Source organism: Eublepharis macularius, chromosome 5 (genome assembly GCF_028583425.1).
Source record: "Eublepharis macularius isolate TG4126 chromosome 5, MPM_Emac_v1.0, whole genome shotgun sequence".
Classification (NCBI taxonomy): Eukaryota; Metazoa; Chordata; class Lepidosauria; order Squamata; family Eublepharidae; genus Eublepharis; species Eublepharis macularius.
The window spans coordinates 113,594,386-113,613,256 of NC_072794.1; the positions used below are offsets into that span (position 1 = coordinate 113,594,386).

The following is an 18,871-nucleotide window of genomic DNA, read 5'->3' on the forward strand; positions in this document are numbered from 1 at the left end:
GTCCCCAGAGGACCCCATGCTGGCCCTCCTCCCTGTGTCCACCATCATCGAACTTAGTCTCCATTCCCCACAACAATAGTTGAGCACAACATTAAATACATTAAACTTTTAAATACTTGGTCATTTGGATGTACCTTTTAGTACAACAGTTCTCTAAACATGTTATTTTTGTTCCACTTTAAGGGACCACCTTAACTTCATTTTACTATTTGCAAGGCACTTGTGGAGAAATCTTACACAATCCAAATGGTCATCTTTCCACTACAGCTGTGTTGTTGTTTTGATGAATTGTTTGCAAAATGTGGTTACTACATGCATTGGCTTGGAAAGTGTGCTTTGAATTAGTGAGGAGTCATATATCTTCTGTTGTTTAAACATGACCTTTTGGTGTCCAGGAATTGTGAAATCTTAAGTATGCTTAACTAGAGGGCTGGTCTCCATTTGAAATCAGTGTGGCTTGCCTCCAAGTAAGGGAGAATAGGATCCTGCTGTATGGGATTTGGTGACATTACATACACCTCCAACTGAACGAGGCAAAGCAATAAGGAGCAGTAAGATGAGTACTTGAATTGTTCCTTGGCTTTTCCGACTTACCCTTGCTCTGTGTTTGCAAATATTATTAGAATTTTATGCATGTTTGAGAATGAAGGAGTCTTTACAGCAGTTTGGTATCCAGCTATCATGTGACCCACATCTGAAAGCCTGAAACAAAATTCTTGAAGTCCTCTCTCCCAAGACTTGCCCTTAAATTGAAACTTTTATACGTTCTGCAAATGTTTTGTGAAAATGTTTCCGAGAAAATATTTGTGGAAAAAAACTACATCTGTTTAAACTCTCCAAGTTAGGAATGTATCGTCCCCCCCCCTTTTAAAAGTACGCTATTGTTCTTTCCTAACAGCTGGAAATATGCCACTTAATACTTGGCAGTTCCACTGGAATCAGCAATGCCTTATTCAGGCAGAAAGTGCTGGATTTTAACAGGAGCCTTCTGAAGATGTTCCGTTCACACAAACCTGGAACCTGCCAGTGCTGGCAGATTCCCGATTTGCCCAAATGGAGCATTTGCAAAGGGCTGCCAAGGCCCACTGAATTTGAAAAGACCCCTAATGGTGATTTGTACTAGTATGTGAATCAGGCAGTGGTGGGCAGGCTTCAGTTCATGAAGAGTTACAGGTTTTTTTAATGTTTATGTAGCCTTTAACTATGCTAGCGCACAAGCATATGGAAACTTCAGGGTTCATCATGAACAACGGTTGCCTGACAGCCAGTAGAGAAAAATTTGTAACACCAGTGTGGGTTAGGGTCGAGTAGGCCCTAATTTTCCTGCGCAACAGAGTGACAGAAATGGGTGGAAATGGTGGAAAGGATCCAGAGACTGTTCTTCTGTCTTCCCACCATGCAACCTCCCAACAAACCTTTTAAGGGAGAGGAGGGAAACCAGGCATGGTCTGGCAATTAGCTGGAGTCTGGGAAATGGAGACATGGGGAGGTTACAAATTGGTTTGCTGTCTTAACTCCCCCCTCTCATACATTTAATGAATTGTATTCATTATAGCCTGTTTTAGCAGTTTGATTTATGTGAACTAAAGGGTGGTTACAAATTCTAGAGAATTGTAATTATGTTAATCTATTGCAGCAGAAACAAAGAAAAATCTTATTACACCTTAAACATGAACACATTTGTATTCCTGCATAAGTTATTTACTAAAGCCCATTTCTCATATGCTTAGCGCAGTTAGAGCATGTTAAGCAATTAGGGATCCCAGGTGCCCACCAGTGGCAGGTAATCTCCCAGTGGTTTACCTGCTTGCCCCCTGGTAGCTGACAACGGGCGGGAGGTTTTTGGCCACCCAAAGATCACCTGTCACTCGCAGGCACCCCAGAAACATGTGTGATGTGCATACTCCCAGCAGGCCTGATGATGTCACTTCTGGAAGTGACATAGTAGCACCAGTCGTGGGAGTGTACCCGAGCTTCATTTGGGCCCCAAATCAGCCCCAAATAGGCAGATTCTCAAAGAATTGGCCCTGTGCAGAGCACAGGAGCACTTCTGCAGCCAGCGTGATGATGACATCACTTCTGGAAGTGATGTCATCAAAAAAGACATACGGAAGGCATGAGGTAAGTGCCAGGCCCCCTTCCTCCCGCTGGGAGGATATAGGGACCTGGAAACTCTATAAGGAGTAGCTACTCCATGCTAAACGATTTTCACATTATCTTATGAATACTTAGTAGAATAGAACATTTTGCCACTTTCTGTAGCTTTTTTGCAACCATTTCCCTCATCTCATAATATAAATATTTCTTGCATATGTCAATTGATTAGCTAAAGGAGAGTAGTGGTTATAGTGCTGGGCTATATTACTATATGTAAATAATGCTGGCAAAATGGAAATTAAAATCCTAGTATAAAATAATGGGCTTGAATATGTGTATTCTAGTATATATGGTAAAATATGTACTGAATGCAGAGTTACAGCCAGAACTAAGCAGAACTTCCACTAAACTTTTGCCTTTTTAAACTCTGGTAGCAGCAAGAGCGATGTAATGCAACTGATTTTGTCTTCTGTAATCTAATCCTTTTGATGTGGGAGCTAACAAGCACACCATAAGGACGCAAAGGTGATGGGATAAAGTGCAATGCATAGATTTTAGTAGAATGCAATACTCTTTGGGTGGAGGGGAGGTGGGTTTTTTTAAGCCTTTAAAAATGTAATGCCTAAGAAAAAGTCTGTCTTTCAGAAGAAAACTGTTTCTAAGTTGGCACTAAAATAAAGGTCAGATTTCTGTTCTCCCACACACCGCAAAGTGAGCCTGGGCAGATTATCAGGAAAACTTGGCATGTTTAAGGTTGAAGTCTAAAGCTGTTTCCACCCCCCACCCCCGTCTCCAAGAATAAAAGCAACCAGACTTGGCCTGCTCATTGGTTACTTTTGAATATCTGTAACTAAATAGCCAGCACAACAAAAAGTTCTCTTTGGAGACTCTCAGCTCCAAAACATGGTTCAATTGGACTTGCCTAAGATGAGTCGTCCAATTGTAGCCACACAGAGGCAGCTTCTTGTATGCATGTTTCTGTGAATTCATTCATTACGATTGCGGACCCATAACTATTGTTTCACAGATGAAGGGACAAATGCGGTGAGTGTTATTAGAATGAGCAAGGGGCATAATGCTGCTCTGTGGTATAGTTAGGAAACACTGGAATGCTTGTGTGGGTTACGGTTTGTAGTGTAATGTCCACTTTGCTTCCCATGATTATGAGAGCGTGGACAGAACAAAACAGCCACACTGGATTTTCTTTACTTACTCGCTCTCCCCTGCCCCCGCCCCCAATCTTCTCCCTAGGTGCTTTCTAATTCCTTGCCCTGAAATCCATCTTCAGGTTAACCTGCATTCCTCCTGCATGCTATCTCTAGCTACAGATTAACAATTAGCCATGTTACAATGTGACAGAAAAGATTCCTTCTCAGTTAAGGATTAGTTGACCCAAACGACGAAAGGTGGCTGAGGCAAGTGAAAGGTAACCCCTACTCTGAGCGTGGGGGGCTCTTCCCCAGCCTGCACATTGATGAACAGTTAGTCCCTTGAGCACCAAATCTGATTTCCAGACAATCAGATTTTTTAATCCTGAGAGATATGGAAAAGGGATACTCCAAAACTGCATACTTGTAATAGTTAGAATTTCTGTGTACTTTACTTTTCTTATTTGTATTAATAATACCTCCCAACTTGATAACTTTTCCGGAGCAATGTACACCTGTCAGTGTTGACAATACCTGGCAGGAAAAAAAAGTTTTCCATAATCTGCCTTCCCCCAGAATTCCAGTCTAGGAATTTTTATTGCACAACCATGCAAGACGGTGCAAAATGCCCATTTTCTGAGCCATTTTACTATATCCATGGAGGGCTGAGGCTGCAAGACAACAACTGATCCAGCATTTCAAGGCAAGTTGCTTTGGGAGGTGATTCCAGGGCTTGCAGTGTTGCCATAAAGCAACATGAAGCAGGCACTTCAGGCAACAGATTTCAGAGGGTCGCTGTTTTCCTGCCTCTAGTTTATAGTTTAGAAGTAAGAAGAGAAGGAGCATCATTCTGACTTTTCAACACAAATAAAGAATTGCTTCATGTAAGTTTGTAAACAACTTCTTATTTGTAAATAACTACTTTTCAGCCAGAGAAATCTTCATAAATGGTAAAGGAATTGGTGATGGTTCTTTTCTTCTTTGGGGCAATTAATTTGCTGCAAATGATTTTTAGGATTTGTTTACTAGGCTGATTTGAGGTTTTGAAGTTCTAAGTTGAAGTTGTAAGATCCTCAACTGGTTCACAAAAGTGGGTGCATTTTACAATACTATTCTGGATGAGGGGTTCAGTTATAGTAGCCAATGACCTGAAATATGGCCAATGCAGACTTGCTTTGGAGATCTGATTTGAGTTTACGTCAAAGTTCTACTTAGTAGCAGCAACTCCTTTAATGTATCTGGGTGTTGAATCCATGTGCTCCTCTTGTGAAAGAGCTCTGGTGTTCTAGGGATGTGGATGATATTGGGTGAGAAAACTTTGCACTGGCTGACATTCTGCCCTCTACAGAACATCTAAAGACCCAGGAACCCATTTCTTCTTTGGATCTAGTCACCTACAGTGTACAGCCTGTTAAGGCTAAGAAAATGTCCTGGGGCTACAATTTTACATCTGTTGCTTGAATCCAGTTGTCTTCTATAGGGTTTTAGCACATTTTAAGGGTGAGTTGCAGCATTACTCAGTAGCATTTGAAGCACAGCTTGGACTAGTATCATTACTGAGATGGTACTGGCTTCTCTTTGATCCCTTCCAGTGTCTGTTTTAACTGAGGGTGAAAGCAAACTGCTGCTCCCTCTTTTCCAGTAAGAGACCTGTCAGTCAAATGCTGTGGTAAATCTCTCTGAATATCAGTATCCAGGAATAACTTTTGAAAATAGACTTTTTGAAATACTTTCTGATGCAGCATCTCTTCCTGAACAAGGAAGTGGCTTGCTTGAAAATTCTGTGGACACCTTCTGTGAATGGCAAGATGTCACCGCAATTAATGTTGTAAAAATGGCAGATCCTCTCTTCCCTACTCCACTGCCATTATTCAGTGACTCATTTGTCTATTGTTTACAGCCGACACCAATATACTCTCTTTCTTGGTACACATCATCAGTTGCTTTTGTTGCTGTCTACATACTTCTGTGTGCCACAAAAAAAGAAAAAATCTCTCTCCCAGGAGTTTGTCATGCTTGATGATAATGATGGCAGATGTGCTGAGGAGCCTTGACACTGAATGTTCTCTTCAGAACAAAGATTGCAAGGCAAAAATTAAATGTGAGAATCTGCACATAGCAATGAAATTTGTAAATGCAAGAAGAGATGCTTAAATCTTCCACGAGAATAGTTATGAAATTTGGCTTGTTTTTCTCTTCAGGTACATTAAAAGGTTTTTAATGTATTGTAATGAATACTTGTTGATTACAATACATTTAATCAACAAGTATTCATTGTTCACTGTGCAAAACGAGGAATGGAATGTGAGCATGCTATTGCTGGATCTTCTGAACCTTCCCAGAGGCATCTGAAGTCTTCTGATCAGAGAGAAATGCTGAACCAGATATGCCAAAAATTCCATCTTTCCAGTAAATGTGTTCTCCTATATAGTGCGCAAAGAGGGGTTCTACCACCCCTGCCTGTCCATCCCCATATAGTATGTTGGTGCAGCACTTCTTTGATCCCACTGGCGAGAGATGCCACTTGGGTCTGCTTCATTAAACTAATGCCAAATGTTTGGGCCAATTAACAGTAATTAATTTGGTTGTATGGGAATCAGAAACCAGATGGGATGGCTTGCTGAATTTTTTTTTACACATTACCAGGATGCAAATAACTATAGGGAAAATATTCAGCTCCTCAGAGTTAAAGACTTTGCAGAAACTGTTTGCCCTGGGGCAGTGGGGAAGATAAGGTGTTTTCTGGCACCAAATAAGGAATTATGTTAGGAGACTTCAACCAATGCTACCCCCCAAATAAGTGTGGGCAAAATCTCTTTAAATCAGGCACTTTTCAACCTAATTGATTTCATTGGTGGTGTATGTGACTTTGGCTGAGTGGCACTGATAACTGATCTTTTCTGAAGTGGAAAGTGAAGGAACTGATTTGTGTCTTAATAAACAATGTATATTGGATTGCTTATTTAACCTACATATGCAGTTTCCCCCTCTCATGTACCTTCTTCTGTAATCTTTTAAGTCCATGATGTAACTATGTAACTTTTAAGTCCATGTAACTAGTTAGAGGCAGACTTTCTTTTAAGTGATCGAAGTAGCCTTTTCCCATACAATTCAGGAAGCAAATATTCTGTTATCATAAATTAGAAGTAGCAGTTAGGCTTTTATAAATATTCCAATCACCTTCCAATTGAAACATGTTGGAAATTTCTACCATGAAGGGTTAACTGTGTGTAGGAGAGGGTGGTTGCACCAGTTTTGTGCAAAGGAATGCTTGCCTGAATCACTTCATAGGACACATTTGTTGTTTTAAGGAAAACTCACAAGCCAGACCTTTTCCTGCAAAGCTCATGCTTTGCAACTAGGTTGGACTTTGTTCATTATAAGATACTTTATGGTAATTTCGTTCTGTACTACTATTCTGTATTGTGAGATTATTTTTTTAATATCGCTGTAAAGAATCTGTTTTTAAGGTTGTTTGTAAACTGCCTTGAGGTGTATGGAAAGATATAACATAAGTATTTTAAAGTAAAATGTAATTTGGACAATAAGAACAGTCATGGGCTGAATACTGGGAGTTATATTGCTAGTGCTCTGTGATGTCTTGTGCCTGTGAAATATGAAGATAGTCTCCTAAGCAGTGCTTTTTTCCTAAAAAAATGTTTAGGGGTACTCTCAGTTTGACTCAAGAAAATCACCATTTTATAGTTCAAATAGGAAAAAATAAATGCAGTCAATGGACAAAATTACCAAGAACATGCGTTACCTCATATTATACAGCTCACAATAACTTCCAGATTGGCATGAAACACTCGCTTCCATCTGAGACTCAGGAAACACCGTGGAAGGAAATGACGTGAGAAGACTGTCGGTGATGAGAATTATGGGTATCAATATTGCCAACCAAGCCCCTCTATAGTGACACGTGCGCACAACCAAAGAGTTTCGGTATAGACAAACTCTTTGCACTCTTTGCGCAAAATGTACACAAATACACAAATTGATTGCCGCCATCGGGGGTAGCAACAAGACCGACCAATCACCATGCTAGGTTCCAACTACCAGAGCTCCAAGTGGCTTAGAGAAGACTTGTTTGTATTTGTCTGCACTCTAATGATCACCGATTATGCCAGCGATCTCGGTGGCGTGTTCGATGCTCAAAGATGTTCCATTTTTTGTAAGACAAACAGCACTCTTAGTGAGTTTAAATATAACTAAACATCTTTGTTGCCAACATACACTACGTAAAACTTAACAAATCACATAAATATCCATAATAATACGTTTGGAGTTGGTTTAGCGGGAATTCTAACATTTTAAAATTTTTACTTTCTCCCGTTAGATTCACAAAATATTTAGGGGTACACGTCCCCCTGCATCCCCCTAGAAAAAAGCACTGGTCCTAAGAAGAAAAGTAGAGGACACCAAAGTGGTTTTGTTAACATGCTAGACAACCTTGTACTTTTCAAGGAAGTGGGTAGATAATCCAGTGATTTTTGCTGTCTCTTTCAGTTCTGCTTGTCTCCACTAAATTGTTTCATTTCTCCTACATCCAACTCCTGCATATTGCAGTATTATCTAAAGGTTGTATGTTGGATAGCTGAAGGACAGAATGTCAGAATTAATGCTCCTCTGGTCTGTCACAGCTGTTTGGAAGGGTCTGAGGTTTGTAACAAAATGTCAAGGGCATTTTTGATACACATGGGAACCCAGATGTGCTTGAAAATGGATTTTTGGAAGAGAAAGGCAACTTAACCCTTATATATTAAAATCTTTTGTGGTTCAATGGATGCATAATAAATTAATGGACTAATACTAGGCAACCATGTGTGATGTACAGGTTGGGTATTAAGCAGTCATCATTAGTCTCCTTGTACTTAACAGGATTTACAGTCTTTTCTTCACTTGTATGTAAGGCCTGCTATGGTCAATGATCAGCTGTTGGGGCAATATTTTTGACTCTGCAGTTCTGCAAAAGATGGAATATTTTTCTGTATAGATCACATGCTATGGAAACTTATGACTGCTACATTGATCAACAGCTTGTAACACTGGTCTTGCCATTCAGTTGACAAGACTGTAGCATGGTATATATGTTTTGCAACGGAAATTGGCAAACATTTAGTTCTTGGAAAATTTTAGCAGCTGAAGTTTTCTAAAGTATAAAGGTTAGGTACATAGCATCTTTAGTAGGCAGAATTCAGTGAGGAGGAGATTTATCCTGGAAGAGGTTGAGAGTTTTTGAGTGAAAAATTGTCTCCTCTGTTGGCAATTGTTGAATGTCCACCTTGACATTTGAAACAAATGTTCTTGTTACCAGCAACTCAGAAAACAAAGACATTTAAAAAATCTTTCATGTTTCCTTTCATATTTCCTCATGTTTCCTTTCATATTTCTGTCCTTGGAAAAATACCATTCCTGTTTCAAAATAATGTGGACAGGTTTAGTGAAATATTTTCCACTGAAATGTGTGGAATTTAGTTCCCCAAAACAGTTTTTGTTTCAAGTTTTTAGGCAGTAATGCATTTTGTATTTTCTCACTTCCCATCTTTTAACTGGTGGTTTTAAGAATATTCTATCTAGATGTGAGTCAACAATTCTCTTTCAACATTGGCAAAAGGTAAGGGAATGCTTACAGACTGCCATCTTGAGAGAGAGCAAGTGTACTGTCTGTTTCACACAGTGGTAGAGACTTCTCTAGTTATGATGTTAAGTTCTAAAAGCTTGTTCCCAAAATTCACTTAATCTTGAGTTTTGAATGGAATGGACAAAAGCTAGTAATTACTATTAAGGGTTTAGAGTGATGTAGCTGGGAATAAAAGTCAAGTGAAACATAGCCTGTTGGTGAGCGAGTGAAATAAAAGGAAGGTTTAAAGGCGTTTAGGGAAAATGATTGGTAGAGAAGATCAATAAATACATAATTCTTCAATTGTTGATTAAAGTATAAATAAGAAGTATAGTAAAATTTTTGCACAGACTTAAGGCAATAGAAAGAGAATTTCAGTGTCATCTAGGAGGTCAAATAGAGCAAATCCCTAGAAACAAACCTAGAGCAAATCCCATAGCCAGCCTAGTGGAACCTTAAAAGGAATTATGCATAGCGGGAAAGGCATTGTCAATTGAAACAATTTTATTAATACTTTGCATCAACTTCCTTCCTTAAATAATCAGAATGCTGCAAGGTAATCCAGTGAGTTCATTTGGTCCAACATGGGAACAAACACTTAATAGGAATTCAGAGACCTGTTTATATATGTATTATTTTATGATTTTGTACAAGGAGTCAGAATTAACTCTTCCTTGTCAAGGAAGACACTGAGGTTCAAGATAGGGCAAGATTTTAGCCTTGTTAAGGTTTTTTTCTTCCTTTGAAGAAAGCCACATCTGCATACTTGGTTAAATCTCTTACATTTAACTCAGCTTTGACTGAATGGTAAAGTAGGTGCTATGAACTTTGAACACCAAGGCTGCAACCCTAAGGGTACTTTCCAGGGAGTAAGCTGCTTTGAATAACATGAAACTTAAGTCTTATTAGACATGCTTAGTATTGCTCCCAAAGTGAGATGCTGCCTGTAATATTATTCAGACACAGGGTAGAGAAATGTGGTCCTCGGGGATCGTGTACTTTTAGAAGAAAAATATGTAGATAAATCTATTTCATGTAACGGGGATGCTTTTTACACAGTTAGCCACAGGTTAAAGAATTTGCTGTTACATGGATGTCCAGGAAGGTGGTGAGCATGAATAATTATTACAGTTGACAGCTAGATGGTTCACACAGATAGTGATGATAAATTCCCTCACAGTGAAGAGAAGGAAAGTTTTGCACTACTTAAGAGTTATTATTCTTGTATCTCTCTAGAGTTGTAGAGAATAAAATATGTGCCCTGAGACTAAGATGAAGTTGAGCTGTGTTTATAGATAAAATATGATCCCTATAAATCGCTTTCTTGTTGGTTTAGGAATGAAAATATCTAAACTGTATTTCATATCCATATCGCTGAGCCTATAATAAAAGTTACAATCAAAATTCCAAATGGCATCTAGCATTGTTTAGGTAGGCAAATGGGAAAAGGCTACTAGAACTTGTGCTCTGTATTTCTGAAAAGACAGGGCTCTTTATGATGTCTGAAGCTGGAGGCTTAAGAAGTATGACTTTTTAACAAAGAATCTTGTCTAGAACTTCAGGAAAACTCCTAGCAACTACTTTGGAATACAGTTTTTTGAACATAACGCTACAAACATGCCTCTGACTTTTGTGTTTGCTTTCTTCTCTCTTGTGCCATAGGCTGTTCAGTATTAACCGAGGATTAAGACCAGAGTATTTAAACAAACAGCTGGAACCACAGTATTAAGGTAAGGTTATTTTATTTATTTATTTATTTATTTTATTTGACTTATATCCCGCCCTCCCCACGAATGGGCTCAGGGCGGCTCACATCATAATTAAAACACAAACATGAACAATACACATAGACTACAATAACTAACACACTTGGTATAAGAACAATGAACAGCCGCAAAGCAAGCAGTGCAAGCAGTCCCCATAGGCTGGAGCAGGCAAGGAGTGGGGCCGGGCAGATGGAAAAGCCCAGCCCTTGATGGAAGAAGCTCCCTTGGCAGCAGCAGCAGTGCAGGCAGACCTCTGGCAACAGCCTTTGTAGGCTGGAGCAGGCAAGGGGTGAGGCCGGGCAGATGGAAAAATCCCAGTCCTTGATGGAAGAAGCTCCCTTGGCAGCAGCGGCAGTGCAGGCAGACCTCTGGCAACAGCCTCTGTAGGCTGGAGCAGGCAAGGGGCGGGGCTGGGCAGATGGAAAATTCCCAGTCCTTGATAGAAGAAATTATGGACTTCATAATAACTATTAATTCTCTGAACTTAGAACCTGCTATGAGATATATAAGTGTAGTTTCAGTTTTTTGAATGGGGGATGTATCTTGCACTTTACAAAAGCCATGGCAGACAACTAACTAGTGGCAAAGGAGATAAGATGGCAGAGGGGTTATATCTTTCTTCCACTTTGATCATATGAGTGCCTGATCTCATAAGCTGCTGGCTTTGAGGATGCAAACCCTTTTCTGAATGTGCAGCGACTCAAACATTGGTTCAAGTTTAGGCTTGTGCTTCCTGTTTTTTTTCAGGCTGATGAAAGGGTGCAGAAAATATTGTGTGATGTTAATGTGGGCTCATTCAGCTATGTTTCTGATTCAGAAAATTGCCTGTGGAAATCTAATGTCTTCCATCTGCTGGAAAAAGTCCACTTAAATAAGCTGCAATATCTTTATGATTTACTTCCTGGCTTGCAATGTCACTTATTTCCTGCAGCTGTATGTACAATTTTTGTTAATTGCACAGGTTTGGGGCCAGTCAGCTTTGCTGAGTGCGGCTCTACAAATCAGAGCACCTTCCCCTGAGCTTTCCTTAGTTCTTGCCTGCTTCTAGAGCTGTACTGCCCAGACAGTAAGCACCAGAGATTCAGCAGGCAGCACACTCCATAGTGTCAGTTTCAGTGTCTGAGTAGTGACTTTAGCCTCTAGCAGTGGCTCTGCAGGGTAGATCAGCTTCAGAACCATCCATTTGCCCTTAACAGAAATAAAATGATGTAAGCAGCTCCAGGAAAAGTTAGGTTTGAGATCTGTCTCTGAGTTCCTGTTAAATCCTCAATAATCTGTCACTGCTTCAATAGATTTTTTCAACCGATCATCCAAAAGGATAACTAGGTAATTTCTTGCCACCTGAAATGTGTATGTTGTCACATGAAGGTTAAATCTTCTATGAAAATTGGAACTAATGAAGAAACATGGGAAGTTTGCATTCCCTTGATTTTTACTGCCCAACCTAAAGAATAAAATGAGCAATTTCTTAAGCCATTAAGGTGCTCTGTCTGAATAAACATGCATGAGTTTGGGAAGCCCTGTTGGGCATGCACAACCTGCCACACTGTGTTTAAAAACACCTGGGGAACAAGACCATAAGCAGAATTAGCTGCTTTGCTCATGGTTGATGTGAAGTCTGTGCAGGAGATTCAACAGAGCAGAGAACTTAGATGCTGTTCTAGCAAAAGCTGAATGTGGACTGTGTTAAATACTCCTGTAAAGAACTGGAGATGCAAGCCTCACCTCTCTAGGAACAGTTTGCCAGCTCTTAAAAGCCTCCATGCATGTTTATACCAGAGAGTGCTTCAGTGGGGTTGGGCTGTTTCTTGGCCTTGTGGGACTTGCAAGGTCAGTTGAGGAGAGACCTTGGGAACTGCACGGGGCTCTGAGGTGGGGAGTTCAGAGCCTGAGGAGGAAGGGGAAAGAGGGCTAACCTAGTGTCTTGAGGTTCCTCCTGGTCATCAAAATGGGTTCCTGCAAGTGACTCAAATGTTTCACTGTAAGGTGGTAACAAGTCTGCTCCTTGTTGAAGTCTTTGTCTTCTTGGTGTCTTGGTCCATGTTGGCTGCTCTAGATGGAGACAGTGGTGAGAGGTGGGTGGAGAGTGGTGGCATCCCTTGTCAGCTGCCATTATGGGGTTTGCACACTTTGTATGAAGAATGTTCCCAGTTGTGATCTGGGGCTATTATATGTACATTAGGGATGCCATGAACTTATCAGAGAACCTGTTTGGAAGACAAACTTACCTTGTTTGACACTCATAATCAAACAGTGAGCAAGTCAGGGTTATCTTCAAATTGCATCAAGAAACTCAGACAGCAGCTGAACAAGTCTGCCACTGCCTATTGGATAGAAGCTCACTCACAACTGATGTGGATCAGTGGGGCATAGGCTTCTTATTCCCCGCACTCCCTCAGCAAAAGAGCGAAACAGTGAAGTTTCAAAAGGGATCTCTTCCCTCTCCTACAAGCTGAGCAGGGACAGAAGCAATATTTTTGAAGACTACATTGCAAAAGAGAGAGGAGAAAGAGTTTTCTCTGCAGCCAAGCCCAAGCTCTCCTTTTCTCTGCAGCCCAAGCCAACAGATTGGGGTCAGGAAAAGAGAAGGGAAAGCGGCTGGGCTTCTGATCACCCCATCCGTAAATCTGCTGCATCTCAGAAAGTGTGGGAGGCAGCAAATTTCATCATAAGAAGCTGAGTTCCAGTTTATAAGCTTGGAGTTGACTCCTAATCCCCCCCCCACCCGAAAAAAATGTTGCTTGCTACAGAGCACAATTTCCCCAGTAGAATATCAGAAGCCAATTCCCACCTATACCTTATTATCTGGAAGGTGGCTTCTGGTGGTTCCAAGTAGCCTGTCCATGGTAGTACACACAAACAGGTTGCAAACAGCCATACAGATCATTGATTAATTGGTCATAGATCCAGAGGAGTTAGCTGTGTTAGTCTGTAGTTGCAAAATAGTAAAAAGTCCAGTAGCACCTTTAAGACTGACCAACTTTATTGAGGCATAAGCTTTCAAGAACCCCAGCTCTTGCATCTGACGAACAGAGCTGTGGTTCTCGAAAGCTTATGTCTCAATAAAGTTAGTTAGTCTTAAAGGTGCAACTGGACTTTTTATTATTGATTAATTGGCTGCCTGATCACCACTGATGAGCAGAAACAAGCTGAATTGGCAAGTATTCAAGTATCCCTAGTGTACACATTAAGCAACTTACCCCTGTTCCCTGCTAGTGCTTCCAAAGTTGGAGGGAGAAAAATGGTGGAAATTGTGGGTGGTGCCCCAGTGCTATGTCAGCATGGGATGTCACTTATGGTGATATCATTTTGGTGATATCTGGTGAAATTTTGGTGATATTTTCTCTACAAACTCCCACTCCAGAGCCCCAGGGGGATATTCTCCCCACAGGAAACAATGGAGATCAGGATGTCTGAGGCCACCTTGTTCATGGAATAGGCAGACCTCATTGTCCAATCCCTTTCAAACTTGGGGGAGTCTATAGGGGAGAGGGTGAGCTTGCTTCCCTGCAAATTTGGTGCCATTTGCTCTAAAAACTCTTGCTCCAGACCTTCAGAAAAATCCCCTACTCCACCTGATTTTTTTTTTTTTGGTAATGCTGGAAAGTTTCATTATTCTGGTTTTCATTCCATAAATATACAGAATGGCCCCAAAAGGCATTTTTCAGATATTTCCAGCTTGGGAATCTCAATATTCACTTCTTTACCCATCACCTCCCAGAGCCCCTGGCACCGCCCAGAGCCCCTGGGGATGGGCGGTATATAAATTGAAAAAAATAAATAAAAATAAAATAAAATAAATAACCTTTTTGAGATTCAAAGGGGACCCTCCTTCTTCCACAAACAGAAGAGCTGATAGGAAGGGTATCTTGGGCAGGTATGTTTTAAGTTTAGATAGATCTCTTGGATTGCTTTTGGACATGTATCATTGTAAACCCAGTTATGTGTCATTCTAAGTCCTTTGAAATCAGTGAGCTTAGAAGGGTGTAAGATGCGACTGTAAAACACAGCAACAAAAAAGGTTGAAAGGAGAACTTTGATATTCCATGTTTCATTGTCGCATTTCACATTCTTTCTCATTCTGGCTCCTTGAAACAAAGGAAATCAGATCACCCTTTGAATTTGAAAAGCAGTGAGAAAGGAAGGCCTCAGCAGAGTATTTCGTCCTCTCGCCTTGATTCCAGATTGTGGTTTTTGCTCCTGAGTTCAGTATTTGATGACATATCCTTAAATATTCTTCATTAGTTTCTTCTTGACTTGCTGCACAGTCCATTTAGTATACTGTTTGGTTTCTAATGGGATGCAGTGAAAGGTTATGAAGCTTTGTGAAACTCTGTTCTCTGTTGCTTCTGAGTCTATTTGGCTGTAGGGATTAGTTGCAGACAGCCGCATGTGTCTGAGATGCTGTTCTGGTTCACAGCTATTCATCCATGGCTGTCGTCCCTCCCTTCCCCCCCTCTATGCTTAGACACAAATTGAAATGTAGCCCATGCTCTGGTCACCATTATTTAGCATCACAAACAAAAAGCGGAAGGGAGAAGACTGACCCAGTTACTTTGCTGGATTCAGCCAAATGGACACTAGAGTGTGTTCCATCTGCATCCTTTCAAGGCGGGTGCTTTGTTTGCATATGTTAACCTTAGCCAGTGTTCCATGTGTTCAGCATTTTCAAGCAGATAAGTATGAAAAGATAGCCAAGCAATGACAATAGTATAGAAGGCTTCAGGATTCAAGAGAAAAGGCCACTGAACCAATTGTGAAATCCCCTATTCAAGGAAAACTGTTAGTGAAGTGAAAGAAGAGAGGATTATAGGTAGATACCATATGGGCTCCAATTTTTTAGAGGGGAGAATTTCAGCAGTTCATCTTCTCCCAAAATTGGTATTATATAATCTCAGATTAGATGGTTAGATGGACAGGGAACTGGCTGGATAACCACACCAAAAGAGAAGTTGTCAATGGCATCACATCTGATTGGAAGGTGTCCAGTGGAGTGCCGTAGGGCTCAGTTCTGGGCCCAATGCTTTTCAATATTTTTATAAATGATCTGGACAGGGGTGTGAAGGGGTTACTCATTAAATTTGCAGATGATACCAAACTGGGAGAAGTAACAAACACCCTTGAAGACAGGGATAGAATTCAACGAGATCTGAATACACTGCAAAAGTGGGCAGATTTGAATAAGATGCAGTTTAACATAGATAAGTGCCAGGTTCTCCGCCAGGGTTACAAAAATATGAAGCATGCATACTGTTTGAGGAATATACTTCTGGGTAGCAGTATGTGTGAACAAGATCTTGGGATACAGGTGGCTAGGGAGCTAAATATGAGCAGTCGGTGGGATGCAGCAGCAAAAAAGACAAAACACAATCTCAGGATGTATCAACAAAGGCATAACATCTAAATCAGATAATGTTATTGTCCCACTATGTACCGTGTTGGTCAGGCCTTACCTGGAGTATTGTGTGCAGTTCTGGAGGCCTCATTTCAAAAAGGATGTGGACAAACTGGAATGGGTGTAGAGGAGAGCAACCAAGGTGATCAGGGGCCTGGAGACCAAGCCTGCGAGGAAAGACTGAGAGACCTAGGAATGTTCAGTTTGGAAAAGAGGAGGTTGAGGGGAGACATGATCGCTCTCTTTAAGTATTTAAAAAGCTGTCACTTGGTGGAGAGAATGGAGCTGTACCTGTTGGTAACAGAGGATAGAATTCAAAATAATGTGTTTAAACTACAGGAGGAAAAGTACTGGCTGGATGTTAAGAAAAACTTCTTCAAATTAAAATTAATTAGGCAGTGGAATTGGCTGCCTAGGGATGTGGTGCCTTATTGGCAGTCTTCAAAGAGAGGCTGGACAAATATTTATTTATTTATTTATTCAATTTATATACCGCCCATCCCAGGGGCTCTGGGCGGTGAACAGTTAAAATTGATAAAAACAAAACTAAAATCAATATACAAATAATAAAACAAATTAACAAGGTGCAGTGGTGGGGAGAACCTTCCCCACCCCAAAGGTGGGAGGCCGACATGGCACCGCCCCCTTCAATCACCAAACGCCTGGCGGAACAGCTCTGTCTTACAGGCCCGGCGGAACGATAATATGTCCCGCTGGGCCCGGGTTTCCATTGGCAGAGCGTTCCACCAGGCTGGGGCCAGGACTGAAAAAGCCCTGGCCCTGGTTGAAGCGAGGCGGGCTTCCTTAGGGCCGGGGACCACAAGTAAATATTTATTTGCTGATCGGAGCGATCTCCGGGGAACGTACAGGGAGAGGCGGTCCCGAAGATATGCCGGTCCCAACCCACTCAGGGCTTTAAAGGTAAGAACCAACACTTTGAACCTGATTCGGAATTCAACTGGAAGCCAGTGCAGCTGGCGCAGGACAGGTGTGATGTGTGACTGGTAAGGTATACCAGTCAGGACCCGTGCCGCCGCATTCTGGACCAGTTGTAGTTTCCGGATCAGGCCCAGGGGTAGCCCAGCGTAGAGTGAGTTACAGTAATCTAGCCTGGAGGTGACCGTTGCATGGATCACTGTAGCCAGGTCCTGGGGCGTCAGGTAGGGGGCAAGTTGCCTGATCTGACAAAGATGGAAAAATGCAGACTTGGCAACCGCCGTGACCTGGGCCTCCATCGATAGGGAGGCATCCAGGAGCACACCCAGACTCTTTACCACTGGCAAAGTTTACCACTGGCAAATACCGGTCGGGGATGCTTTAGGTTGTTCCTGCATTGGGCAGGAGGTTGGACAAGATGATCTCTAATGACACCTCCAACCCTGTGATCTATGATTCTATGAGATGCCATATCTGCTGAAATGTGTGCTTCTACAAAACTAAGCCACAGAATCTCTTTTCCATATACCATCAGACAGTTCATCCTGTGAAGAAATGAGAAGCCTACATTATGATCTCAGAGCAAGAAATAGAATTTATGAGTATAAAGTCTAACTATTACAGTGTTTGGTACATCTTTTCTCTTGACCATACAATTACATCTCGAGTTTTTTTACCTTATTAAAGTTTAACAGAGCATAGTATCTTAGCTGTATATTTTTTAGTAGAATGATTTGTGTTGAAGTCATAAAACCCTTCAAGATTTATGCATTCTAATTATAGCCCAGTGTCTTACAACATTTTTCAAGAGTATCATGCCTGCCCATGTTTTAACGTGTTAGTAATGAAGTTGTGTTATTAGATTTCACTTATCTCTGGTATGATGGACAGTGAAATTCTTTGCCATTTTTCCACCCTGTGTGTCTTGTGTCTCTTTTTTTGCATGAGCCCAGCTTAAGTAATGGTTTTGTTTTTGATAGATTCATTGAACAGTGTGGAAATATGTAAAACTGCAGGTATTACTTCTGGGAAATTCATGAGTCAAGGGAGGAAAAATCACTGTCTATGTGTCTATAAGGATGTTGGAGACTCTACAGTTATGATTTTTCTGAATGCAGCAAACTTACAACATTTCTGTATTTCTGTTGCTTCCATGCTTTTCCGTTTATTCAGACTGAAATGTATGAGTGGATTAGATCTGTGACTCTGCTCTAATATAGGTTTCTATGCATGGGTCCTAATTTTTTGTAGTCCTGAGGAAAGTCTATTAATGTCATGTCTGAGCTGTCATTGGTGAATAGCCAGTCAAAATTGAAAGCAATATGCTTATGCAATAATGCCATGAAATGCATCATTAGTTTGTTTACATGCAACCAACTTTCTCGTACTTGCTGCTTAATAGAAAGGTGGAAATCCACAACCAAAATCCTTGTATTTTCCCATGCAGCTGCCTTGAGGGAAAGATTCTTTGAAGAATAAATAGAAGCCAAATAACAACAAGCTACTTATTTTGTTCTCTAGCCCTGGACAGTGACTGCCACTCAACCCCTCCACACTTGGTGCTTGTAACTTAATTTTCATGCTCCTTCCATCCATTAGTCAGTGGAAAAGATGTTGGTGCTTGCCTTCCCCCTGAGCAGTAGCTTCTTCTTCTTGATGGAGTTGACTTTTGCACCCTGTAGGCAATAATGCTTGCTTACATGTCTAACCAAGCAACTTTCCCTCATATCTCAAGAGTAGGTGGTGGCTGCTATTCTTCAGCTGCCCTCCTGGGTGGGTGATAGGTGGCCAGATGCAGTAGTAGCCCTCTCTCATTCTTCCACCCTTCCCCTTCAGGTGGCAACTCCTAGCCATTGTTTACTCCCAAGAGATTGGCTCTTGGTGACTTGGAGCAGTTAGAGGTTAG

The 18,871-nt window shown here is 41.1% G+C and overlaps 1 protein-coding gene across 17 annotated transcripts in view; it reads left to right on the forward strand.

Annotated features, from left to right (window-relative positions):
- The window catches only part of NFASC (neurofascin), a 328,885-nt gene that overhangs the window by 70,731 nt on the left and 239,283 nt on the right, over positions 1–18,871 (forward strand). For all 17 annotated transcript variants that reach the window (XM_054981817.1, XM_054981826.1, XM_054981820.1 and 14 more), the window contains exon 2: positions 10,531–10,598. The gene's annotated coding sequence lies outside the window, so the exon portion shown is untranslated. The remainder of the gene's footprint in view (positions 1–10,530; positions 10,599–18,871) is intronic.